Raw genomic sequence first — 26,515 nt, forward strand, 5'->3', positions numbered from 1 at the left:
AATAATACTGTTTATATCTCACAGAACCAGATTCTAGATACCTATACATTAGGATTGTCAGTCATCTTTGTATACTTTACTCTACAAAACTCCAGCCTTTGTAATAAAATCGCATTTTAAGTTCCGTGATGTTATGACAGTCTCTGTAACTTGGGGTACTATTCATATTCATGAATCCATTTGCATATCCATTTAATATTCTCCTGCTTTGCTTCACTTGTGATATGCTATGTAAATTGCCCGCTCAATTTCCAAACACTGCGGTAAGCATGTAGTTAGAGGCAATGATATGCCATAGCACTTACACAAAGAAATCAAAATATTTTCAGGCACACAATTGAAGACTCTTATGTGAAGGGACTTTGTGTTTTCATTTCAAAGTCAGCTCCTTTCCAAAGCCAGTGTATTCAAAGTCAAGCTGTCCAACAATTTAAAAATACTCAGTGCTTGCTCTTTGGCAATGAGTGCTTCTTTTTATTCATTAAAAAGTGTTCTCATTACCTCTGATCATATCACCACACTCTAAGCGTATTTTAAAATCTCCTTGCTCGACATTGTTGCACCAGTTTTGTGTGTGTGTGCTTACTGCTTTTGATATTCATGTGTGATTAGACCAGACTCCCTTTCAGTATTAGCAACATAATTAAGACAAAGACACTAAATATACAGTGAACCTTTTAGATTATGTAAATAAGTAGTTTGATGAGGAATTGAGAACTTAGAAATTATGCTGTTCATGGGGATGGGATATAAGGGATTCTTGGGGTATATGAAATTCTTCTGTATAAGGACGTAGTCTTTATATCAAGTTAAACAAGGTTATCTTCTCAAGTATTTATCACTTATTTTTGGTTGAAGCACCAACATTTCTTTTTCTTTAAAAAGCTGTATTTTGGAGTATACTGTATGTCTTTATTTCCAATACTAAATAATACTCCAGAAATCCTTATCGTACCTGACTAAAACTTACATTAGTCAAGGCCTCTGCTCGTGCCTTCTCCTCCAAACACTTCCTAGATTCTGATGTCAATTATTCTGATCTTCATTTTGATAATATAAACATTTTATATTGCATATGTAAAGAATGTGTTGATTTAACATCATGACTACCACTGCTATCCAATACTAATGACAACTTTCTATTCCTTTAGATAGCAAAATAGCAGTCAAATGCTTTTAGGGGTATGTATGTGAGTGAGTATGTATGTATGTGTATCAGATTTTCTAACTACAAATCATTTATCCACTTATTATCTGATATGAACAAGTTTTTATATTTCTTTTGTCTATTGCAAATAGTGACGCAATAAATACAGGAGTACTGGTACTGGCTTCTTTGGCACACTGATATTAATATCTATGGCTAAATGTCCACTAATGGATTACTGAATCACATGATAGTTTTATTTATCATTCTTTGACAATCTACATGATCACATTTTACTTAAATGATAACTTCCTTCCCTACCATTCAGCTTGCCTCACTAATTTCCAACATGCCCTCCTCCCAACTTCATATTCTTCTCCTCCTTCTCTTCTTCTTCGTACATTTTCAAGACAGGGTACTCAGTGTAGCATTGATTGTCCTGGAACTCTCTCTGTAAACAAGGTTGACCTTGAACTCATAGATCTGCTGGTCTCCGTCTTCCAGTTGCTGGAGGTAAAGACATGTGCCCCCACTGCCTGTCTTAAAATTTTCAAGATTTTAATATGATTGCAAAATTTCTCCCTTTCCTTTCCTCCCTCCAATCCTCTCAAATACTCCTCCTTACACTTGTCTACATTCTTTTCTTGTATAACACATTGAGTCCATTTGATGCTGGATGTACGACCATGGTCATCCAGGGGAGCATGGCCAATCTACCAGTGGTCAAGCTGCCATAGGGAAAAAATTTGGTGTTTCATTCCCCAGAAACCTAGCTTGCCAGCTAAGTGTGAAGCATTATCATCCCCTCCTGATTCCATGGTGGAATTTTAATTGACTTAGTCTTCCACAGGAATTGTTCAGAAAACTATAGCTGAGAGTATTTGTGGATATCACAGCTATATAATGTACAGAAGATTATTTTATAACACTACTCTCCATTTGAGGAAACTTCATACTGTTTTTCACAATAGCTGAAAGAGTTTACACTCCTCAATGACACTGATGCTATAACTTGACTATCTCCTGGTTACTCTTTGCCTTTAGGATCTGTGATGTTTCTATTAATTTGCATAATTGGTTTTTGTTGTTTGTGTTACCACTCAAAAATTCACTTCTTGTTTTTGTTCCATGCCACATATTTCTGGTTTTGCAATCAGTGAATCTGGGAGGTACTTTGGTTTCCAGAATTTGATGGGAAAATTCATCAGTGCCCTATATATTTACTCAGACCTAGAGTTTCTGGTTAATAACATCTTGTATTAGTAGGATATATTTAATGCAACTGATTATCTAACATTAAAGAACTGTGTCTATATTGTTTGCATTAATTAGTCAATTTCCACATTGTTTCCATTGGTATCAGCTCTGTATAGAGGTGTTTGGAGTTTTGGTAAAAGCAAGATTCATGGATCCATGATTACAGTACTGCAGGAATCTTTTCACTATCCTGAAAATGCTATAACTTTCATTTATTCATCTGTCACTTGTCCCATATCTACAAACTTCTGACAAATATATCTATTCTTTCTACACATGATTAGATGCAAGTAGATTATAATCATTTCAGATTTTTTAATTAAAATATGTACTTATAAAACCTTGTTGTTTTGTGACTGAATAAATCATTCATTTTTATCACTGAATAATATTTCAATGAATGTATGTTCCACTGTCTGATCATGACTGCCCTTGAAAAGGGCATCATGGTGCTTCAAAAATTAATAATTATAAATAATGCTTTTCTAAATGTTTGTGGGCAGATTTTGAAGTTTTAGATTTAAGTGGAAAATACGTGGGAGAATCAGTGTCAGGGTGTGTGTTAAATATGTGTTTAGCTGTTTATGAAATCGCCAATCTGCCTACCCAAGTGATGCTCTGGTTTGCATTCCAATCAGAAGCAGATTCCTGCTCTCTCACATGTTGGCATTTTGTTTGGTCAGTGTCTGGGATACTAGCCACCCTAACAGTTGCATAGAAAGATCTGAGATTAGTTTAAAGGTATGTCCCTAGTCACCTCTGATAATATACATCCTTTCATATGCTTATTGACTATTTATAGATGTTCTAGGGTGAAACACTTGAGACTATTTTAAATTATCCAATTTATAACTAGATATTTATTAACGTTAAGTTTTAAGAATTGATAACATATTTCAGTTTCAAGCCCTTAATCAGACGTGTGTCTTCAAGTAACTTTTTTATTCCTTACTGTTGTGGTGCAGGAGAATTGTCTGTATTCTGTCAATCATGTTTTAAATAAATGCTGATTGGCCAGGTAGGAGGTGTAGGCGGGAAAATCAGACAGGAAGTGGAAATGATGCAAGGAGAGCAGGAGAATTCTAAGGAAGAGGAAGTTGATTCCTCCCACTCCTGCCCAGACTACTGAAGCAGCAGGATGTGAGCTACCCCACTGAAAAAGGTACTGAGCCACATGGCTAAAATATATCAGAAAAGTGGATTAATCAAGATGTGAGAGTTAGCCAGTAAGAGGCTAGAGATAATGGGCCAATCAGCTTTATAACTTACAGAGATCTGTGTGTGATTTTTCTCTGGGACTAAGCAGCTGGGGGGCCGGGCAGGATGTAAACCCCAACAAGCAGGTCTCCTCATGTTACACTGTTGGTACCTTCACTCTATTAAGACTGCCTATCAATCCCATGTTAGAGTTTTAATGGTTTCCTCTACCAACTGCATCTTTGGTGAGTATTTTCATTTTTACATATAGGTATATAACCCAAAGTGATCCTATCTATATTTGTTGTTTTTACAAATAGATGCACAATTGAAAGCATTTGCTGAGTAAATCCATTTACCCTGTAAACACTTTGCTTGTATTTGTGATATTTGTGTGGGTATGTAGTCTCAGTCATCTTTTTAGTTCCCTTGATCTTTTTATGTGTTCTTTCAGAAATGCCATGCTAGCTGTCTAGAGAATAGGTTCATAGTAAACCCCTCTTGTAAGCGCCTATTCTCTGCCCAATTCTCAATAGTGTGTTGTCTATTTTTGTTCATTGGTCCTCCTACAAACTTCCAGCGGTATCCAAAAATTCAATATAAATATTGAATCCAAAATTCAATATTTATAAAATGTGAGGTTTCTATTTATAAATATAGTCTCACAGCTATACTGTGATGAGTGCAACCTGTAGGTCAAAGTTTGGGCATATTATGTGTCTTAACAGTCAAAGGCCAAAATGTTGAAGTATTGCTTGCCATAATTTTCAATCTGTCAACCTAACTGTAAAGAGCTGACTATTTTTTTATTGAGCTCTACATTTTTCTATGCTCCCCTCCCTGCCCACTTCAACCCTCTACCTAGTTCCCTATGCTCCCAATTTACTCAAGAGATCTTGTCTTTTTTTTCTACCCATGTAGATTAGATTTATATATGTTTCTCTTAGGGTCCTCATTATTATCTAGGTTCTCTGGGATTTGAAGGCTGGTTTTCATTGCTTTATGTTTAAAAACCTCCTATGAGTGAGTCCATGTGATACTGTCTTTCTGTGTCTGGTTTACCTCACTCAAAATAATGTTTTCTAGCTCCATTCATTTTTCCTGCAAAATTCAAGATGTCATCATTTATTTTTCTGCTGTATAGTACTCCACTGTGGAAATGTACCACATTTTCCTTATCTATTCTTTGGTCAATGGAGATTTAGGTTGTTTCCAAGTTTTCCAGGTTCTGATCATTTTAAAAACAAACATTGTCTTCATAGCTGTTCTTAGTCTTCCTTCCTCCATATTTATAATTTCTTTGATTTCTCTAATTCACTATTCTTCTTTATTAGTGATAATATAGTTCTACTATATTCCTCAGTGTCAGCTCTGTTGTTGTCTGAAACCTGCTGATCTCACCAGTCTCATTTTCTGAATGTCACACCTTGTGATTTAACATCCAGTTGTACAGGTGAATTTAATTTTACGTAAAGCACCATTAGAAAACATTCTTATATGTTTTGACAACTATATTTCTCCTCATACTATTTTACATGGTTTAATTTTTTATTATAATGTTATAACACTTCTCTCCTTCTTCCAAGCTCTTCAATATACCCCTACCATTATCCCTTAGATTCATTGTCTATGTCAATACTTGTTATCACATGCATACATATGTGTATATGTACACATAAAACACATTCTTAAATATAACTCACTCAGTTCATATGGTGTTACTTCTATCTAATGTTTTTAAGGTTCATAATTTGTGTATGAAACCAGTTGGTATGTTCTTTCCAGGGGAAGATCATATCCCATGATTTCAGTTTTCACCATCATCTTTAGAATGTTGTTGTGGAGCTCATGTTTGGCCAGTCATGTTGTTACACCTTTATAGCTGTTGCCACTAATTATTTTAAACAAGCTCCATGATTCTCCAGCTCTTATGATACTTCACTGTAAAGATTATTTACTGAGTAGATGACTAGCTCTTTTTCCAGATAAATAATTATTTTCTTCTTTAAAATAGAGAGTTCTGAGTTCATGGCATCACCTCAGCCATGAAACTTGCTTGCCACCAAGTCTGAAATTTAATTAAGCAGCACATAGTAGAAAGAGAAAAATGATTCTGGCAAGTTATCCTCTGACCTCCACATGTGTGGTGTGGCATTAGGGGATGAAAATGAACACACAAATAAATAAATAGACTGTAGTATGTTCTTAAACAGGAGTTCTTAGGCAGAGACACATCAAAAATGTGTCATCTTTCAATGGAGAAAACATATACAAAAATTAAATCAGCATAGTTATTATTCTTATTTCTTTTTTGCTAATATTTAGACATCCGAATGCTTGCTGTCCTTTGGTATAAAGAATACAGCCACTTGGAAGCCCATGGATAATTATTTTCTACTAATTGTTACTTCCTTAAAACTAATTTGTAAAAGTAATATCTTTAACTGCATTTCTTCAATGTAATAAATCTTTGAAGATAAATATTTTGGCTTTCTTTTAATAAAATAATGAGAATATGCTTTTTCCAACTGCCTATCTGAATTTTTCATCTCTCTGGATCAGTAAGGAGACAGTAAATTGAAATCCGAGAATATTCCATTATTCTTGGAATAATAACATAGCTCCACTAAGGAAATATGGGTCTAAACATTTACATATTTCCTAAAAAATGCCTTGATCATTTATTAGCTTTGCTTTTAGTAAATGTAACTTATTTTTCCTATATTCACAAAAAATAGTGGGCCATGCTTGTCTATACAAAATTATTGTACAGGAGGATCTGTTGTTACAATAAATTTTAAATGTGCTTGTAGAGTTTTACTACCACCTTAATCATCTAATAAATAAATAAATAAATAGATAGATAAAATTTATATGAAGTACATATAAACTAAAAACACACCTCCCAACGAGGTTACTTTGCATAAGATTCCTTATTTGACATTTGGGTTGAACACCAGATTTTCATGGCCCATCACAGTCCCTTGTAGACCAGTGTTTGTTTTTTCCATAGCACACTCTATTTTAGTTTCATGGAAATAATGAAGTACAAGATGTCTCAGAGTACAGTATTTAAAGAAGATATTATAACATTTTACAAAGGGAACTGCAATGTTAAAATACTGAAAACATTATGAGATGAGCATTATTATTATTTTCAGTTATTTTTTAAATACTTAATTTAACTTAGTTTTGAGAATATTTGAGTTAAAGTTTCCTTACCATGTAGTATATTTTGATCATGGTTTGTCACTTCTCTCAACATTTCCCAGGTCCTCCTCCCCTGCCTCCGTATCCAACTTCAGCTTCTTTCTATCTTTCTCTTTCTAAACTAAAACAAAAGTCAACAACCAATCAACCAACCAACCAATCAAACAAATATACACACCAACAACCAAGAAATCAAGACCAAAAAAAAAATTCAAAACAAAACAAAGATATAAAACCGCAAAAAAAGAAACACGGAGTTAATTTTTTATTTTATTTTATTTTATTTTTATTTTTTGCCAATTGCTCCTGGTCTTGAGGCCTGGCCTGGAATGTGGTCAATATACTCAGGACCAAAGCTACATAGCAATGAAATGGATTATTATTTTTAGTGTTTGAAATTAAAATATAATTACATTTTCTACCTTCCCTTTACCCTTCCAGCCTTTCCATGTGACACTCTTGCCCTCTCTCAAATTCATCTCTTCTATTTCTTGAATTTTGTAATGGATGTGTATGTGTTTATTTCTAAATAAATAGATAAAGCCTTCTCAATCCTTATAAAATTGCATGTATGTATGCATGTGATTTTTTTTTAAAAAGAAAAGTCATTCCTCCCCTGATTTTTATGGCCCACCGACATCTCCCTTCTTTTTCAATACAATTGCTTTTGTCAAAAACAATGCTTGTCTTCCATGTGCTCATGCTATATTAATATGAGAACAGCTTTCATACATGTCACTCTGTCACCCTGGAGATCCGTGTTCTCTACTGGATTAGTCCTGTTCCCTTTCCTTTGGTTGTCAATGTTTGTATCTCTCCTACTTCAGCAAATTCATATGTTCCCTTTCAGCCAGAGCAGCTCTTTCCATTTGGGTTGGTATCCATTTATATTTGCTCACTTCTTCTAAAGAAGAAGCACAATGTTTTAACCAGAATTAGGAAAATATTGGAATGTAAATAAAGAATCTAATATCCCTTTTCTTCTTCATCACTCACATGCTTTAATTATTGACTTAATTTTTATACTTAAATTATCTACCTTCTCTTTTAAATAAGAAGTGTTTTTTTGACAAATCCCCAACCTATAGTTTGACCTGTGTGTGTATTTCCGTTTATATTTTAAGATAGATGACTCACATCTGAATCTTTAAAGTATGTGGAGATTTTCTTGGGTAACTACAATGCAATTTTTATTTTTAGGTGTATTTGTTTTCTTTTTAGTGCAAAAACTAATTTTCTTTATTTAAATTCAAATACAAGCAAAATGTTCATTGACTTCAATCATATTTCTTGGAATTCTTTTGATATAAGTTTGCCCTCTTTCCCTTTTTTTGATGTTGAGAAAATCACATCTATTTTTCTTTGCACTTGTTTTTACTTTTCATTTCTGGAGACAAGGTTTCCTGAAGTTCAAACTGACACCAGTTCCTCATGTAGTTAAGAAACACTTTGAATCCTTTATTTCTCTGGCTCCTATTTTCTAGTGCTGAGATTACCATCATTCCTGGAAATGCCAATGAGCTGTGAACATGCTCCAATAGCTTGATCTTTTTGTCTGTTTGTCTCTCTCTCTCTCTCTCTCTCTCTCTCTCTCTCTCTCTCTCTATCTATCTCTCTCTCTACTTATCTATCTATCTATAGTTTTGTTCACAGGTTCTCTATATGGAAATAGTCTTGGAAGGCATTGGTTATGATGAATTTGTGTGGCAAGTAAATTGGGATAAAAACGTGTCCTTAATTTTGTGTTACAAATATAATTTCTATTGTACTGTCCAAAATGTAGTGACAGTTAAATCTGGCTAGGAAATTCTTTCATTAAACCCTGATCCCTCTATTGTAAATTCTTTAGTGCCTTACACTGAGTTTCCCCCAGTTCAAAATGAGATTGAATGACTTATGCTCTTGCAGTTTAGATAGGAAGTATTAAGGATCCTCCATGACTGAGGTTGAGAAAACAAGGAAGGAAAACCAAAAACCACAGTCATGATCAGTGTTAGTGCAGTGAGCAGGGGATCTGGGTTCTGTATGTTCTCTAAAAATTACAGAATATAACTTGGTGCTCTTTGGAAAGATCATTCACTGTGGCATCTGCTTATGGGCTCTTGATGCTTTTTGGTAAAGGATTGCTTCTGACCATGTTAGTGTCTACCCTTTCCTACCATCTCTTCTTCCATCCTCCCCCACTTAACTTGCTCTCCATTCACTCATCCATTTACTTTCAAACAATTCTTAAATCTAGTCTTTTAATCTGTCTCCTTACAAAACAGTCAAAATTGTTGAGGTCAAGGAAACAATTGACAACAAATGCTGGAGAAGAGGTGGGGAAAGTGGGACTCCTCATTTGCTGTTGTTGGAATTGCATACTGGTGTAACCACTATGGAAATCAATGTAGAGAATTCTCATAAACCTAAAAGTATCCATTTGCTATATTTCCTAAAGACTTAGCATCCTACTTCACAGATACGTTCTCAGCCATGGTCATTGTTACCCTCTTCACAATGAATAGAGAAGAGAACAATGTAAATGTCTTTAAGTTGATGAGTGCAATGACAAGGACATGTATACAATAGAACGAACACATTATACTGTGTGAAGTAATTCAGACTAATTAAGACAAATGCCACATGTTTCTCTCTCTCTCTCTCTCTCTCTCTCTCTCTCTCTCTCTCTCTCTCTCTCTGGTGATTTATTTATTATTTTTGTTTTATATGCATTGGTGTTTTCCCTTCATATATGTCTATGTGAAGATTTAGATGCCCTGACCTGAAACTGGAGTTACAAACATGCCAGTGCCGGTAATTATACCTAGGTCCTCTGAAAGAGCAAACAATGCTCTTAACTGCTGAGTCACCTCTCCAGTTCCCACATGTTCTCTCTTAGTTGTGGGATCTAACTTCAAATCCTCCTATATAATAATATACCCTGAAATTATCACAGAATCCAAGGAAGTAAAAAGATTGGAAGAGTGACAGAAAAGCTGGGGAATAGTAAGGACACAGGTCCAATGAAGAGAGATGTCAGAAAAATGAGGAATGATATTTTAAAATGGAGTTATGCCTCAAGGGGTGAGTATGACCCTAACAAACCATCGGCTATATAAAGCTAAAGCCCAGTGACAACCATATTGTGCCACGTTTTGAATTGCTAGTTGGGGGAATCCACGATGCTCCCAAAACAATATGAGGCATTGCTGTTGCCCTAAGTTTCTTCCAAGAACTTGAATGTAAGATCATATTCCTGAAGATAATGCATAGAACAATAGTATATGAAAGTAATATGCAACTTGCCAACACCCAGAGCTATGCTTTAGCACGCTTCTAGGCACTTACTGTGCATTCATATTGACAGTCATCATGAGCCCCTACAGGTGTCTTATTGATAAAGTAAGTAAAACCTCTTTCCAACCATTAACAATGAGATTACAAAAGAGAAGTTGTGATTTCTTACTAAGTAAATTTGTTCTAATAACATAGTACTCTGATAGACAGAATTCTTTTCATTTCTTTGTTACTATATTATGCCACAAAAAATAGCCTTGTTCATAATATTGCCCTAAATCTGACTCATGCTGTGGGCTACATTTCTAAAAATATAGGCTTTCTGAAGCAATAGATAAATGCATATTTTCTTTGTCTCCTAGATTGCTTTGTCTTTGCTTTCATTTACTTTTAATATGTATAGGAAATAGTGTTTAAGCCTTGTGTTAGCTACTTATCTTTTGTTGTAGCAAAATACTGTGACCAGAAGCAACTGAAGGTGGAATGTTTATTTTGGCTTATGGGTTCCAGAAGAAGAGTACATATTGGCAGAAGAGTCATGGCAGCAGGTAGCCAGAGCAGAAAGCTGAGAGATCAAATCTCAGCTATATAAGAAGCAGAGAGAAAAGACTGGAAGAAGAGTGAGACTATAAACTCTCAACACCAGCACCAAGTGGCTTACCACATTCAATTAGGGTATAGAAATTAAAATCTCCCTATCAGAGGTCAAATGTTTAAACACTTTAAACTGTTAAGAACACTTTCTGTTCAAACCACCATAGCCTACAAATTCACTAAGAGCAGGCTGTTGTACTTTGGGCTACTATAGTGATGGAGAATGCTAAGACATTTATTATTTTGTTGTTGTTTTAACCAGAAGAATTGTACATTGAATATTTTCAGCTGCAAATCAAAACATAAGCTTTTGTTTATAGTACACTGGTATTCAATTTCAAATTAATTTAGCAATCATTAGTAATCTTCCTCTATAACAATACTTGTCATTATTTGTGTATGTATGATGAGTGAGGTCTTATATGAGGATGTAGGTTTAGATCACATGACAAGTTTGTGGACTTCATTCTCCCCTTGTACTATTAAGAGTGTTCCAAGGATTGAAATAAAGTCATTGGGCTTGCATGACATTTTGCTGTCAACCTTCCCCATTACTAGTCCTTCGTTGCTGGTTTTACATCCATGACTGAAGCATGTCTTACGTCTTACTGCTTATTTAAGTCATCAAGAAATTTATTTTTCAGAAACGGATACGTTTTTTCTTTGTTTTCTTTTGATTTTTGAGACAGGGTTTCAATGTGTAGCTTTGGAGTCTATCGTGGAACTCATCTGTAGACCAAGCTGGCTTCAAACTCACAGAGATTCATCTACCTCTGCTCCCAAAGTTCTGGGATTAAAGGCGTGCCCAACCACTGCCTGGTCATTTCTGGTAAATTTATGCATTTTCATTTAAATTTAGAGTTTGTTAGCACTTTGTACAATGTCTTTTAATTATCTTGCTAAACAGTTTCTTTAGTGATATTATTGTATTTTATTTTAAACATTACATAAACGTTTATTTCAGAAAAAAATTCTTGACTTTTTAATGCTTCTAATTGTTTTGTAAGAGGACATTTAATGATAGTGTAATATATTGCTAATAATGATAGTTTTTCACTAACATTAGTAGTAGTAGCTTCTGTTTTCTTGTCATATATTATGCTCGAGTTGATGGATGCTTCTTAATAAGCTATTGAGCATCATTACTGTGAATTAATTAATCTGATACATTATCTTGCATATTTCATGAAAATTATATTTCTTTGTCTTGCTGGATCAAATCTGAGTGACCATATTTTTTTTTTGTTCTTTGTTTGTTAATCTATTTTCTCTTTTTGGTGCTAGGGATTTAGCTCACATTTTTTAATAATAGGAAAATATTTTAACACTGAGTACCTTTGTTAACCCCAACAAGTTTAAATAAAATGAACCTATAGCACTTCTTGTGTAACATTCAGGACATTTTGCTTGAAATGTTGTTTGTCTTTGAAAATTGTTCTCAATTATTACCTTGCTACAATTCTCCCTAGCCTACTCTAAATGCATACAATTATAGATGATAATTTTGAGCAATATCTACTGATTGTGATAAGTAATTCTGAAGTGTTAAATAGTATATAGCACTGTAATTATAATTCAAATATTTGTGAGATTTTACATTCTGTTTTGGCAGTCTGCAAATACAAGGGAGAAAAGGAATAAACACACAATCTATTGATTTTAAGACCTAGCAGCATAATATGTGAATCATACAGTCAGTCTTTGTCCTACGATGGAGCCCTTTGTAAGCTTGCTAGGTTGTATTTATTATTCTAGCTTACTTTTTTTTTCCTAGTTGAGATTTATGCTCCTTAATTTTTATCTAAGAATCACACACATAATATCCCACCTTATTCTGCTTTGATTACCTGTATGTGGTTCTGCCTTGATGCTAATGTGGGCTACTCTTGCATTCTGGCAGATTGCTTCTGCTGCGTCAGTGTCTCACACATGCAGATCTTTCTCCAGCTTGAGCATTTTGAAGCTTTGTCTTGTAACATGAGGGCCAGCTTGTTGGGATTTCTGTCCTGCCCAGTACCCCACAACCAGCAATTCCCAAAGAAAATCATACACAGGACTCCATAAGATTATAAACTGATTGGTCCATTAGGTCAGGCTACTTATTAGCTCTTATAACTTATGTTACCCCATTATCCCTGTCTATGTTAGAACACAGCACAGTACCTTTTCCAATGGGGCAGCTTACATCTTTCCTCTCTGGTGGTCTGGGCAGAACTGGAGAGGGAGCTTCCTGCTTGCTAGAATACTCCCAGTCTCTTTGCTCCACCCCTACTTCCTGTCTGGCTTTCCCGCCTATACTGCCTGCCTGGCCAATCAGCGTTTTATTAAAATATGATTGACAGAATACAGACAATTCTCCCACACCACTGTCTTAGTTCAAACTGAGAAGCAACAAAGTTAGCAAAGGTAATTTTGTTAGTCACTTGAAACTTCTGTGACTGACAGCTAATAAAAGGCATGAAACAGACCTTCACCTTCTCTTAAAAAAATGTCTCTAAGTCAGAATATAGTCTTCTATGAGACCCTTCAGTGCATTTCCTTGTAAGGCAAAATTTCTATTGCATTTCAAGAATAAGAAGGAAATACATAATTGATCAACATATAAGCTCACATATTCATAAATAAAAATTTTAACATGCCAAAGGGTAGATTCATTTTGAAGTTGACACAATCCTCTGCTGCAATTCATTGCAAAGGTATCTGTCTAGGGCCAGGTCCAATCCCTGCTGCATTAATTAACCAGGGAGAAAGAGTCTCAGATGAAACTTTTATGTCAGCAAGGTATCAGAGATTCATCACACTATGCAGCTTGACTTCATGTTGACAGATGGGGAGCCTGTGATCTTTTGTACCATTAACTTGAAAACTTGAAAGTAGCATCCACCTGTGGTAGCAGCAGCCACACATTTAAAGTTACACACCAGAATCGGTGTCATTCGAAAAATTCATTTTCAAAAGATTATCTTCAATCCTCATTCTGGTTGTACCATATGATGGACATGATTTCTTACTCAAACTTTTCTAGGTAGAGGAAATTAACTTCCCTGGTGCATTTGGATTTTATTCTTCTTCTCTTAGCCTTTCACATTTTATCAAAAGTGATGAGGAAAGGTTATTTGTGAAATCATATTGATTTATATTCTCCCATACTAAAATCTGAGGAAATTTTATGATTAACAGTCCACTATGACACAGTTATTGTTTATGTTTTGTTTCATAGGACTTAGTAAGGAACTGTCATAAATGTATTAATAAAAATCATTTTGCTCGAAGCATTCACATCTAGCTCAGGAAATACAAAATTTTATCCACTTGGTTTATTTTCTTGGTTGATCTTAATCAAAATGGCTCTTGAAGATGCCAAGGTGGTCACATATTGTGTACTCCTTGAGTATTCTCTGTTATGCTATTTCAATGTGCAATTTCAGTGATGAAGCCAAGCTTCCCTTTCTGCTTTCTCCCCCCTCCAATGTTTTTCTCCAGCTGCTCCTTGAGGAGGGTTTTGTTCTCCTTGTATCGGGAGGGAATATCCACCCACATCAGCTTGAAGAGTCTTATTAATGTCAACTAGAGATACAAAACAGAAAGCTTCAATACTGTTTGGAGATGCATAATTCTCAATATCATCTTCGTTCTCTATCCTTCTTTCTCTTCTCCTCTCCTCTCCTCTCCTCTCCTCACCTCTCCTCTCCTCTCCTCTAGTCTTCTCTCCTCTCCCCTCCTCTTCCCTCCCAGTTTTCTCCTCTCCTCTCCCTGTCTCTCCTCTCCTCTCCTCTTCTCTCCTGTCCTCTCCTCTCCTCTCCTCTTCTCTCCTCTCCTCTCCTCTCCTCTCCTCTCCTCTCCTCTCCTCTCCTCTCCCTGCACTTACCTTCTCATGCTCTACTACCCTGTCCTTCTTTCTTTCTCTCTTTCCCTTTCTCCCTCCCTCCCTCCCTCTTCTTGGCAAAGGGAGTGTATTGAATATGTTAGCTAGTGATTATAATAAATCATACATTTTGAAATAAAACATCTCATTAAATATTCCCAATAAATTTTCAAATGGTCTGTATTATTTTTGCAGAGGGTCATGTAGGAATAGTAATAGTCACAATGTTACTATACTGTTAACTAATAGATAAACAGTTCCTAATGTGGATGCATTTCTAATATGTCAGTCCTCAGAATACATGCTTATTCCATCCACCCTTTTGTGAAGACAAGTAACCATTTCAATTACTATATGTTATTTACTAAGCATTTTTCTGTCTTTCTTAATATAACAGACAAATCTCAGCCAGTGAAATAAGCACAGATTTATTTGCTTACAATAGCACATTCCGATTCCTTTTTGTAAAATAAGGCTATAATTCATTATCAAATATCTATGATTCCAAATATTGAAAATCTTTTACTTTAAAATGTTGCTGAGAAATAAAATAGACAAAAGTAAGATATACCTAATAATAGCCAGTACTTGTTATTAGTCTTAATATTTATAAAACCTTATCTCATTTTTTCTAAATTATTTCAAAGTTTAGTTTTTATGTTGACAGATGAACCTCTGTGTTTGCAGGTGTTTCCCATTGGATTGGACATGTTCCAAGACTTTCTAAATAATAAGTTTTAATTATCAAATATTTTTCTACCAAGGGAACAATTATTTTGTCTTGAGAGAAATGAAGTGAGAGACTTAGTTTCTAGGTTTTTACATAATAATGTTTAATGTATCCTTATATACTGGCAAAAGCAATATTTCAGCATAGTTTTTCTGTAGTAATTTCCTCTGGATTGATTTATTCCATACTGGAGGGAACAGAGAAGTTCATGAAACTCAGAAAATAGACAATTCATAGGTTTCAGAAAGTTCCTGCAATAATGACAAAACATCCTCCTTCAGTGATATGGAAACAGCAAACCATTACTAGCAAGAAGAGACACTCAAAGTGGCATAGGATCGTGACACCCTCTACTTCACCTAGTCTAGCTTTCGTAAGTTCTGCAGAAAGTGCCAAAGTCAGAGCATTCATGAATCGTCATCCTTGCTAGGGTGGGAATTATTCATACTCCTCTAAGTAGTTCCAGATCTCTTATGCATAGCTTCAGAAATATCACTGGTTTCCCACGTTGTACTTGGGTACAATCATTACTTTGTTATTTTATTAATTCCCTCTTTGGGTTGAGTAGGCATTTTTTTTTCATGCCAGGGAACACTATGTACAATATTTTAAACAATATTTCTGAAATCATAAAATTAACTAAACAGTAAGAATTAAAGAAAAAAAGAATTATGCATGGTAGCAATCAATGGAATGAAATAGAGCTAAGAAATAGATCGACACGGAATTACACAAATGATATTTGACACACGCAAAAAGGCAATTGGATGAGGTTAGATTAGGTAGTATTTTAAAAGAATAGAGGTACAATTGACATCAACATACCTTCCATAAATTGATACAAAGGCATGATTGCTGAAATTATAATACACTTACATCACAGAACATGGACATATCAAAATGATATTCACCTGGAAAGTTTTATCATTATTGACTAGCTTTCATAGTGCTGGATGGGCTATGCATGCTACCAAAGGAAAGAAGGAATAGCTAGCTAATCTTAACCTTACGTGAACCCTCCAAGTGACAGTAAACCAACTTGGAAGGACAGTCCTATTAGTGTAATAGTGTCAAGAACTTCATGGGATCAACCAACCACTTTCTGATTGGATTAAAGGCCGACTCCACAAGTTGAAACCCACATATATCACCATTATTGGAAGTAAGGAACTGTGGCTAAGCAGGCCATAATTACTATTGGAGAACTTACTATTATTATTGTGTTAATTGGACATACTGTTTATCTGACTTCTAATGAATTATCATTACACCCACTCCTTAGTATATCTCTAATCCCTCTGCAGAGAAGTTCTTTTCCTAGAGGGCAATCAACACAACTGTCTATAAATGATAAAAATGAAAGAATAATGTGCATCCTGAAAGTGGAAACCCGCAGTGCACTCCCTAAACTCATACCTCAAGGATCATTCCGGAAGCAGGTGCAAAGACTGTGGTGGATGACTACAAGAAAATCGTGTTTTATGGATACAATACTGCTGTTAAACATACAAACACCAGCATTGGAGACAGCATACATAAAACTCACCCAGGTGAAATGCAAATCAAAACAACTATGCTATACCATTTTACACCGGTCAGATTAGCTAAAGTCAAAAACACCAATAATAGCCTATGTTGGAGAGGATGTGGAGAGAGGGGAACTCTCATCCATTGTTGGTGGGAATGCAAACTTGTGCAGTCACTGTGGAAATCAGTGTGGCGGTTTCTCAGGAAACTGGGAGTCAACCTCCCTCAAGACCTGTAATTCGTGATCCTAGAGAAGCTAAATAAAAAGATGAACCTGAAGAAAATCATATAGTTATCCTCCTGGATATTGGAAGTAGACAAGATTGCCAGGCAAACTTGGGTGCATGAGGGGTGGGGGGTGGATGTAAGGGGAGATGGTTAGAGAGAAGGGAGAAGGGAAGGATTCAGTTCTTTATAGTGATACTGAGCCATCTTTCCTTTAAAATTATCTCTCTGACTCCCTTCTTCTCTCCCCCTTCTTCTCTTTCTCCTTTCCTCCCTCCCTCCCCCCCTCCTTACTGACTAATGACTGAATACAATTTAATATTACGGAAGATACTGCTAGCCTTATTACTACCTTTTATATACTTTATCTTGTGTTTATCGTTTTGACCTCCCCTCCCCAGGTAAAGCATCACATTTCTACTCTTTCTACACTAAGTGTTAAAGTTTTCAGTATGGCTGTCCTTCTACTGTATATATGCAACACAATATCTATTAGCTAGTAAAATAGTAAAAGAGATTGGGATTAAACTAACAGGTTTTGAAAGCTATCAATTGAAAGAACTTTAACAACAGAAGTACATCTTATATCAATCTTCTGAGTCTCACTGTTAGCAACTAAAGTATGTCCCCTCACTTTGCTGATACAGGAAGAGAAGTTTCAGTTACCTTAACCCGCATAATAAGAGACAATTACACAGTTCTAGATTAATCTTTCTGACTTATGAAAAGTCTTTAGTTAGTTGTCTCCCTTTAAGCCTTCCACTTGGTACATATAATATATAAGAATAAATTGGTATGTGAAATGAGCATTATTTACAGACATTTGATTTCTCATCATTGCTTTAGTATAGCATCATAATTGCTCAGTTAGCTCTTTTTCCTAGTGAGAGTCAGTTTATTCTACCAATGTGTAGATCTCTTTAGACATAAATACATTAAAAATCAATTTGTGATCTTATGGACTATTATATAAAAATATCTAACTCCAATAAAATTTATAATGGGTGTGGAAAAAAGATAACATTAGGTTAGGTGATATAGCAATTTTCTATTTCAATTCCACTTGGGTTTGGAAACACATTATTACAATTTTTTTACAAATGATCCACATTTAAAAATTTTAGCTGCATACCATATTTTTCTTGGGTAGGCTTAACTATATAGAAAATTTGACCAGAGAATACTAACAATTTCCATTCAACCTTGTTCACCACAAATACTCAACCTCCCCAAATATCAACATTCTGCACTAACATAATGAATTTGTTGAAATTGATGAATCAGTTCTGACATGGCTTTTAACTAAGTGAACATAAAGTTTCATTATCATTCTCTCTGTTAGACAGTCCATTACTTATGATTAATCCAATTTCCATGTATTCACTGTTAAATAAACATGAGTTATAGTCTCTCTGCCCTTCAAATACCTTGAATAACACCTGTTTATCCTTTCCTTCTGACCAAGCAAGCCACTGGAAACTACTGAGGTTGTCAACAATTCCTACAGTTTTAATTTTTCAGGAATGCCACAATGTTGGAATTATAGAAAATATAGTCTTTTCAGAATGGCTTCTTTCACTTAATGATGCAAATTTCAATCTCAAAATCTTCCATGTTTTATAGCACATTTCTTGAGATTGCTGAGTAGCATTGTGTAGGCAGAAGTTTTCACACTTTAATCACCCATTTACCTACATAAGAACATCTTGAATGATCTTTAATCTTGTCAATTACAGACAAAAAGGTTTAATATAAACATTTATTTAAGTGCTTGGACATCAGTCCCCTCCCGCTTTATAAAGCCAGGAATGAAACTTTTGTGAATTATAGTAACAAGCATAGTTGGTTTCCAAAGAAATTGCTTAAGTTGACTTTGCAGAAAAACCTTGTTTTGAATACTTCACACGCACCCCCAAAAAAAGAAAAGAAAAATTGTTCAAGTGTCTTTTCAAATAGCTGTCTTAATTTGCATTCACAACAAACACGAATAAAAGCTACTGTTGCTCCACAACCTTATTGGAATTTACAACCTTCCAGGGTCTGGAATTTAGGCATTCAGTAAGGAGGGCATGGTATCTACTCATTGTTTTCACTTGTACCGCATTCACAATGCATGGCATTGTGCATCCTTTTACTTCATCTTTGAAGTATATCCTCTTTCGTAAAATTTCTACATAAATTTGTGATTCATTTTAAAGCAAAACATTTGGGGTGTTTCTGTGAGAAGGTTAGAAGTAGTTTGTATATGCAAGAAATCCATCAGTGACATTTTTTCTTGTATGCCAGTAACAGTTTTCTCGAGGCTTAAATTCGGTTTTATTGTTTTGTTTTATTTTTTACTTTAATGAAATCTTTTTTTTTCATTTATGAGTTATATTTGGGGGATTTTACCTAGCAAGTTATTGATAATGAGATGCGGTTGCCCCCTTCATCAGGATTAGGAAATTCTAAGGTTTTGCTTTTTGCTTTTAGGTCTATGAATCAGTAGTTGGCTTGTGCTACAGATGCAATGTCTCCTCTCATTTTATTTCTTTCTTCATTTTTTCACTTTTATTAGCTCTTTGAGAATTTCATAAAAATTATTTTTACCATCTTCACTCCCTCCCCCAACTTCTCTCAGATCTGTTATCCCATTAATCATCCGCCTTACTTTTTATCTTCTGGCCTTTTTTAAAAAATCTTTTCAAACACAGTTAATGCTTCCAGATATTCCTGGATGTTTGACTTTAACTGCAGGGTGGTCTATCTACCAGAAGATGAAAACTAACTCTTTCTCTACTAGAAGACCTCAATTTTTAATATCCCCTTAACTAGGAGTGGCACGTTGTTTCCATCTTTCCTCTCCATGCTAAAATTTTATCTGGTCCAAACCTGTGTGAGAGTTTTTTTTTATTTATAAAAGTTTATTAATTTATAAAAGTTTCCATTTCTGTCCCTCCTCCCAACACCCTCCCACTCCCTCCACTCCCTCTCCTTCTCCCTCTCCATCCCTAAGAGCAGTCAGGGTTTCCTGCCCTGTGGGAAGTTCAAGTTTCTCCCCCCTCCCTCCAGGTCCAGGAAGGTGAGCATCCAAACAGACTGGATCCCCAAACTCCAGTATATGCAGAGGAAACAAGTCCCAGTGTCATTGTCAATGGCTTCTCAGAAAGACTCCGGGCCAGCCACATTCAGAGAATCCGGCCACATTCAGAGAATCAGGTTGGATCACATGCTCGTTCAGTCCCAGTCCAATTGGCCTTGGTGAACTCTTATTAGATCAGTCCCCTTGTATCAGTGGGTGAATGCACTCCTCACGGTCGTGCCTTTCTTGTTCATGCTTTCCCTCCTTCTGCTCCTCATTTAGACCTTGGGGGCTCAGTCTAGTTTTCCAATGTGGGTCTCTGTCTCAATCTCCACCTATCAACGGGTGAAGGGTCCCTCTGGTCTTGCCTTCTTTGCTCACGTTCTTTTTCTTTCTGCTTCTCATTTGGACCTAGGGAGTTAAGTCCAGTGTTCCAATGTGGGTCTCTGTCTCTATCTCCATCCATCGCCAGATGAAGGTTCTATGGTGATATGCAAAATATTCATCAGTATGGTTATGGGCCAAGGCCGGTTCAGGCACCCTCTCCTCTGTCCAGAGAACAATCTGGGGATCTCTCCTTGGACCTGGGATCCCATTTATAATCAAGTCTCTTGTAAACCCTAAAACAACTCCCTTAGTTGAGATATATACTTCCCTGATCCCATATCCATCCTTCCTCCCTCCCCCCCATCCCAGTCCCCCGAGCTTTCCCCATTCCTCCCCTACTCCCTTCTCTCTAACCCTCTCCCCTTACAACAACCCCCCCCCACTCCCCCTTGCACCCGAGGTTGCCTGGCACTCTTATCTACTTCCAATCTCCAGGAGGGTAACTACATGATTTTCTTCAGATTCATCTTTTTATTTAGCTTCTCTAGGATCACGAATTACAGGTTCAAAGTCCTTTAATTATGGCTAGATACTAAGATGTTAGTGTGTCCTTAGTAATAATAAACTACTAAAATTCTCAATAGTTTTTTTCAAACATTCCTAGTTCCATTTATCCCTTCTGCTTTCCACTCCTCCTGTGATTTCTGCCACCCTGTTTTTTCTGTTAACTCTTCATGCCAACTGTGCCAAATATTTCCAAAACAGAGAGATGGAGAGACCATCTCTCTGTGACTTTTGATTGTCTGCCCCAATTAATATACTTACAGCAGAACTTTCTTTGGCTCTCCATACCCTCTAAGAAACAAAAACAAAAACAAAATGACACCAAAAAACAAACAAAAAAAAAACTGTGGGGGTGGAGTTTTGTTGACAGAAGTTGAGAGTAAATACAAAAACGTTACATTATATGAAACTCTCTAAGAAATAATAAAAATATTACAACATATTATTTTTAAAGAGTGACTTTAGAACATTTCTGTAGTTATTTTTGTGTCTTAATAAAGCTTCTGGGCTAGGATTGTCTGTGTTTTCACATGTATTTATGATTACCTCATTATACCAGCCAACTCAGTATTCAAACTTTCAGTTTATCTCATAAGTCTGTAACCCAGATTTGTATCTGATGCTGAATTTTGCTGAAGTTCTCTAAATGTATGATGTGACTATCTCTTTGTCTTTGGTGACTGCAATATCCTTTGAGAAACTGAATGAATAGAGAGTAGCAAGCTCCCTTGTCACTCCCTATTTCTGAGAGATTGATGCATACTTAAAGTCTTTACTCAGCTTTTCTTACTCTGATCTTTTTAGCTTATTTTCTGAATTTAGAGTATGTTTGCCATTGCTACGACTAAATCTTATCTTGTGTAACCCAGGTCTGGTTCTAGACTGCTTGGTCATGAACTTGTCCCTTGGAAAAGCTCTGGTGCTTTGAAATGCTGCGTGTGAGGAAGCATACGGAGCTTCACACTGAACCTCACAAATTGCTTTAAAGTATTTGAACTATTTCCAAATGTCCTCACACCAGGCTTTTGCACACACTGGATTCACCCTAATTCTAATTTCTGTCTTAATATTACCTTGAGGCATTTACAATCTGAATATCATCAGAAATGCATATGACTCTGATTAGAATACACTGCCAAAGGATGACATTGGTTTAGGACAAAGCCTAAATGCATTTCTGAACTGTCTCATATTTAATTTCTAGAATAACACAGTTTGCAGTTACCCTGGTTTTAGAAACAATATGATCAAACTTTGGGGAAAATAAATAGATTATTATTTTATAATTGAAATTCTAAAAGACCTCTAAAAAATCAAAAGTCTGAGATGAATAAAGTCCTCTGACAAAAAAAAGCCCAGGTTTAGATAGAGCTATGATAGAATACTACTAGACGTATAAAGAAGAACAGCAAATATTTCTTAAATTATTTAAAAAAATGAGTTTAAAAGAGCATTTCCAATCTTCTTCTGTGACACCAATATTGCTCTAATACAAAACTATGGGTGGATCAGTTATCCACTGTCAGTTAATCCATAATTAATGCAGATGCAAAAATTCTCAACTAGTGCTCGCTTCGGCAGCACATATACTAAAATTGGAATGATACAGAGAAGATTAGCATGGCCCCTGCGCAAGGATGACACGCAAATTCGTGAAGCATTCCATATTTTTATTAATGGACTCAATTCACCTATAAAAAGGCACAGACTAAGAGATTGGATACGAAAACAGGATCCAACATTCTGCTGTTTACAAGAAACACACCTCAACCACAAAGACAGACATCTATTCAGAGTAAAGGGCTGGGAAAAGGTTTTTCAAGCAAACGGACCTAAGAAACAAGCAGGTGTGGCCATTTTAATTTCCAATAAAATTGACTTCAAACTAAAATCAATCAGAAGAGATGGAGATGGACATTTTATACTCATAACAGGAACAATTCATCAGAAGGAAGTCTCAATCCTGAATATCTACGCCCCTAATATAAAGCCTCCTACTTATGTAAAAGAAACACTTCTAGAACTCAAGGCAGTCATCAAACCACACACACTAATAGTAGGAGACTTCAACACTCCTCTCTCACCAATGGACAGGTCAATCAGACAGAAACCTAACAGAGAAATAAGAGAATTATTGGAGGTATTGAATCAAATGGACTTAACAGACATCTATAGAACGTTCCACCCAAATAGGAAAGAATATACCTTCTTCTCTGCAGCTCATGGAACCTTCTCGAAAATTGACCACATACTGGGTAACAAAGCAAACTTCCACAGATACAAAAAAATATTAGAAACCACCTGTGTCTTGTCAGACCACCATGGATTAAAGTTAGAATTCAACAACATGCTACCCGCAGGAAGCCAACAAATTCATGGACGTTGAACAATCAACTACTGAATCACCCCTGGGTCAAGGAAGAAATAAAGAAAGAAATTAAAGTCTTCCTTGAATTTAATGAAAATAAAGACACAACATACTCAAACCTATGGGACACTATGAAAGCAGTGCTAAGAGGAAAGTTCATAGCACTAAGTGCCCAATGAAAGAAAACGGAGAAAGCACACATTGGAGACTTAACAACACACTTGAAAGCTCTAGAAAAAAAAGAAGCTGATTCACCCAGGAGGAGTAGAAGATTGGAAGTAATCAAACTGAGGGCTGAAATCAACAAAATAGAAACACAGAAAACAATCCAAAGAATCAATGAATCAAAAAGCTGGTTCTTGGAGAAAATCAACAAGATTGACGAGCCCCTATCCAAATTAATCAAACGGCACAGAGAGAACATGCAAATTAATAAGATCAGAAATGAAAAGGGGGACATAACCACAGACGCAGAGGAAATTCAGAGAATCATTAGATCTTACTACGAAAATTTATATGTCACAAATTTGGAAAATGTACAAGAAATGGACATTTTTTTAGATAAGTACCATATACCTAAGTTGAACCAAGACCAGGTGAACAATCTAAACAGACCTGTCAGTCATGAAGAATTAGAAGCTGTTATTAAAAATCTCCCTACCAAAAAAAGCCCAGGACCAGATGGTTTCAATGCAGAATTCTACCAGAACTTCCAGGAAGAGCTAATACCTATACTCCTTAATGTATTCCACAATATAGAAACAGAAGAGTCATTGCCAAACTCCTTTTATGTAGCTACAGTTACCCTAATACCAAAACCACACAAAGACACGACCAAGAAAGAGAATTACAGACCAATCTCACTCATGAACATTGACGCAAAAATACTCAATAAAATACTGGCAAACTGAATCCAAGAATACATTAGAAAAATTATCCATTATGATCAAGTGGGCTTCATCCTAGAGATGCAGGGCTGGTTCAACATACACAAATCTATCAATGTAATACATCATATAAATAAACTGAAAGAAAAAACCATATGATCATTTCATTGGATGCTGAAAAAGCATTTGATAAAATTCAACACCCATTTATGATAAAGGTGTTGGAGAGACTGGGGATACAAGGATCATACCTAAATATAATAAAAGCAATATACAGCAAGCCGTCAGCTAACATCAAATTGAATGGAGAGAAACTCAAAGCCTTTCCTCTAAAATCAGGAACACGACAAGGCTGTCCACTCTCTCCATACCTCTTCAATATAGTGCTTGAAGTTCTAGCAATAGCAATAAGACAACATAAGGGGATCAAGGAGATACGATTTGGAAAGGATGAAGTTAAACTTTCGTTATTTGCAGACGATATGATAGTGTACATAAGCGATCCCAAAAACTCTACCAAAGAACTCCTACAGTTGATAAACACCTTTAGTAATGTGGCAGGATACAAGATCAACTCCAAAAAATCGGTAGCCCTCCTATACACAAAGGATAAAGAAGCAGAGAGGGTAATCAGAGAAACATCACCTTTCATGATAGCCACAAATAGCATAAAGTATCTTGGGGTAACTCTAACCGAGGAAGTGAAAGACCTATTTGACAAGAACTTTAAGTCTTTGAAGAAGGAAATTGAGGAGGATACCAGAAAATGGAAAGATCTCCCTTGTTCTTGGATTGGGAGGATCAACATAGTAAAAATGGCAATTCTACCAAAAGCAATCTATAGATTCAATGCAATTCCCATCAAAATCCCATCAAACTTCTTCACAGTCCTGGAGAGAACAATAATCAAGTTTATATGGCAAAACAAAAAATTCAGGATAGCCAAAACAATCTTATACAATAAAGGAACTTCTGGAGGCATTACCATCCCTGACTTCAAACTCTATTACAGAGCAACAGTATTGAAAACAGCTTGGTATTGGCATAACGACAGAGAAGTCAACCTATGGAACCGAATAGAAGACCCGGGTATTAACCCACAAACGTATGAACACCTGATTTTTGACAAGGGAGCTAAAGCTATACAATGGAAGAAGGATAGCATCTTTAACAAATGGTGCTGGCATAACTGGATGTCAACCTGTAGAAGAATGAAAATAGATCCATATCTATCACCATGCACAAAACTCAGGTCCAAATGGATTAAAGACATCAACATTAATCCGACCACTTTGAACCTGATAGAAGAGAAAGTAGGAAGTAGTCTACAAGACATAGGCACAGGAGACCACTTCCTAAGCAGAACCCCAGGAGCGCAGACAATAAGAGAAACAATAAATGGGACCTCCTGAAACTGAGAAGCTTCTGTAAAGCAAAGGACACTGTCAGTAAGACAAAAAGACTACTTTCTGACTGGGAGAAGATCTTCACAAACCCCTCAACAGACAAAGGTCTGATCTCCAAAATATACAAAGAACTCAAGAAACTAGGCACTAAAACTCTAATTAACCCTATTAAAAAATGGGGTACTGAACTGAACAGAGAATTCACAACAGATGAACTTCGAATGGCTAAAAAGCACTTAAGGTCATGCTCAACCTCCTTAGCGATCAGGGAAATGCAAATCAAAACAACTTTGAGATATCATCTTACACTTGTCAGAATAGCCAAACTCAAAAACACCAATGATAGCCTATGCTGGAGAGGATGTGGAATGAGGGGAACTCTCATCCATTGTTGGTGGGAATGCAAACTTGTGCAGCCACTGTGGATATCAGTGTGGCGGTTTCTCAGGAAACTGGGAGTCAACCTCAATCAGGACCCAGCAATTCCACTCTTGAGAATATACCCAAGAGATGCCCTAACATACTACAAAAGCATTTGTTCAACTATGTTCATAGTAGCCCTATTTGTAATAGCCAGAACCTGGAAACAACCTAGGTGCCCCTCAATAGAAGAATGGTTAAAAAAGGTGTGGAACATATATACATTAGTGTTTTACTCAGTGGTAAAAAACAATGACATCTTGACTTTTGCATGTAAATGGATGGAAATAGAAAACGCTTTACTGAGTGAGGTAAGCCAGACCCAAAAAGAGGAATATGGTATGTATTCACTCATAAGTGGATTCTAACCGTAATTAAAGGTCTTTGAGCCTATTATTCGTGATCCTAGAGAAGCTAAATAAGAAGGTGAACCTGACAAAAATCATGTTGC

The 26,515-nt window shown here is 35.9% G+C and overlaps 1 non-coding gene across 1 annotated transcript; it reads left to right on the forward strand.

The window, feature by feature from the left end:
* The first annotated feature begins 22,548 nt into the window (after positions 1-22,548).
* On the forward strand, positions 22,549-22,655 carry LOC148119105 (U6 spliceosomal RNA). The gene has a single exon (XR_015735551.1). It is a non-coding gene; the product is annotated as a U6 spliceosomal RNA (small nuclear RNA).
* Positions 22,656-26,515: the final 3,860 nt, after the last annotated feature.

The sequence above is a fragment of the Myodes glareolus genome, chromosome 18, assembly GCF_982192425.1.
Source record: "Myodes glareolus chromosome 18, mMyoGla1.1, whole genome shotgun sequence".
NCBI classification, from domain to species: Eukaryota; Metazoa; Chordata; class Mammalia; order Rodentia; family Cricetidae; genus Myodes; species Myodes glareolus.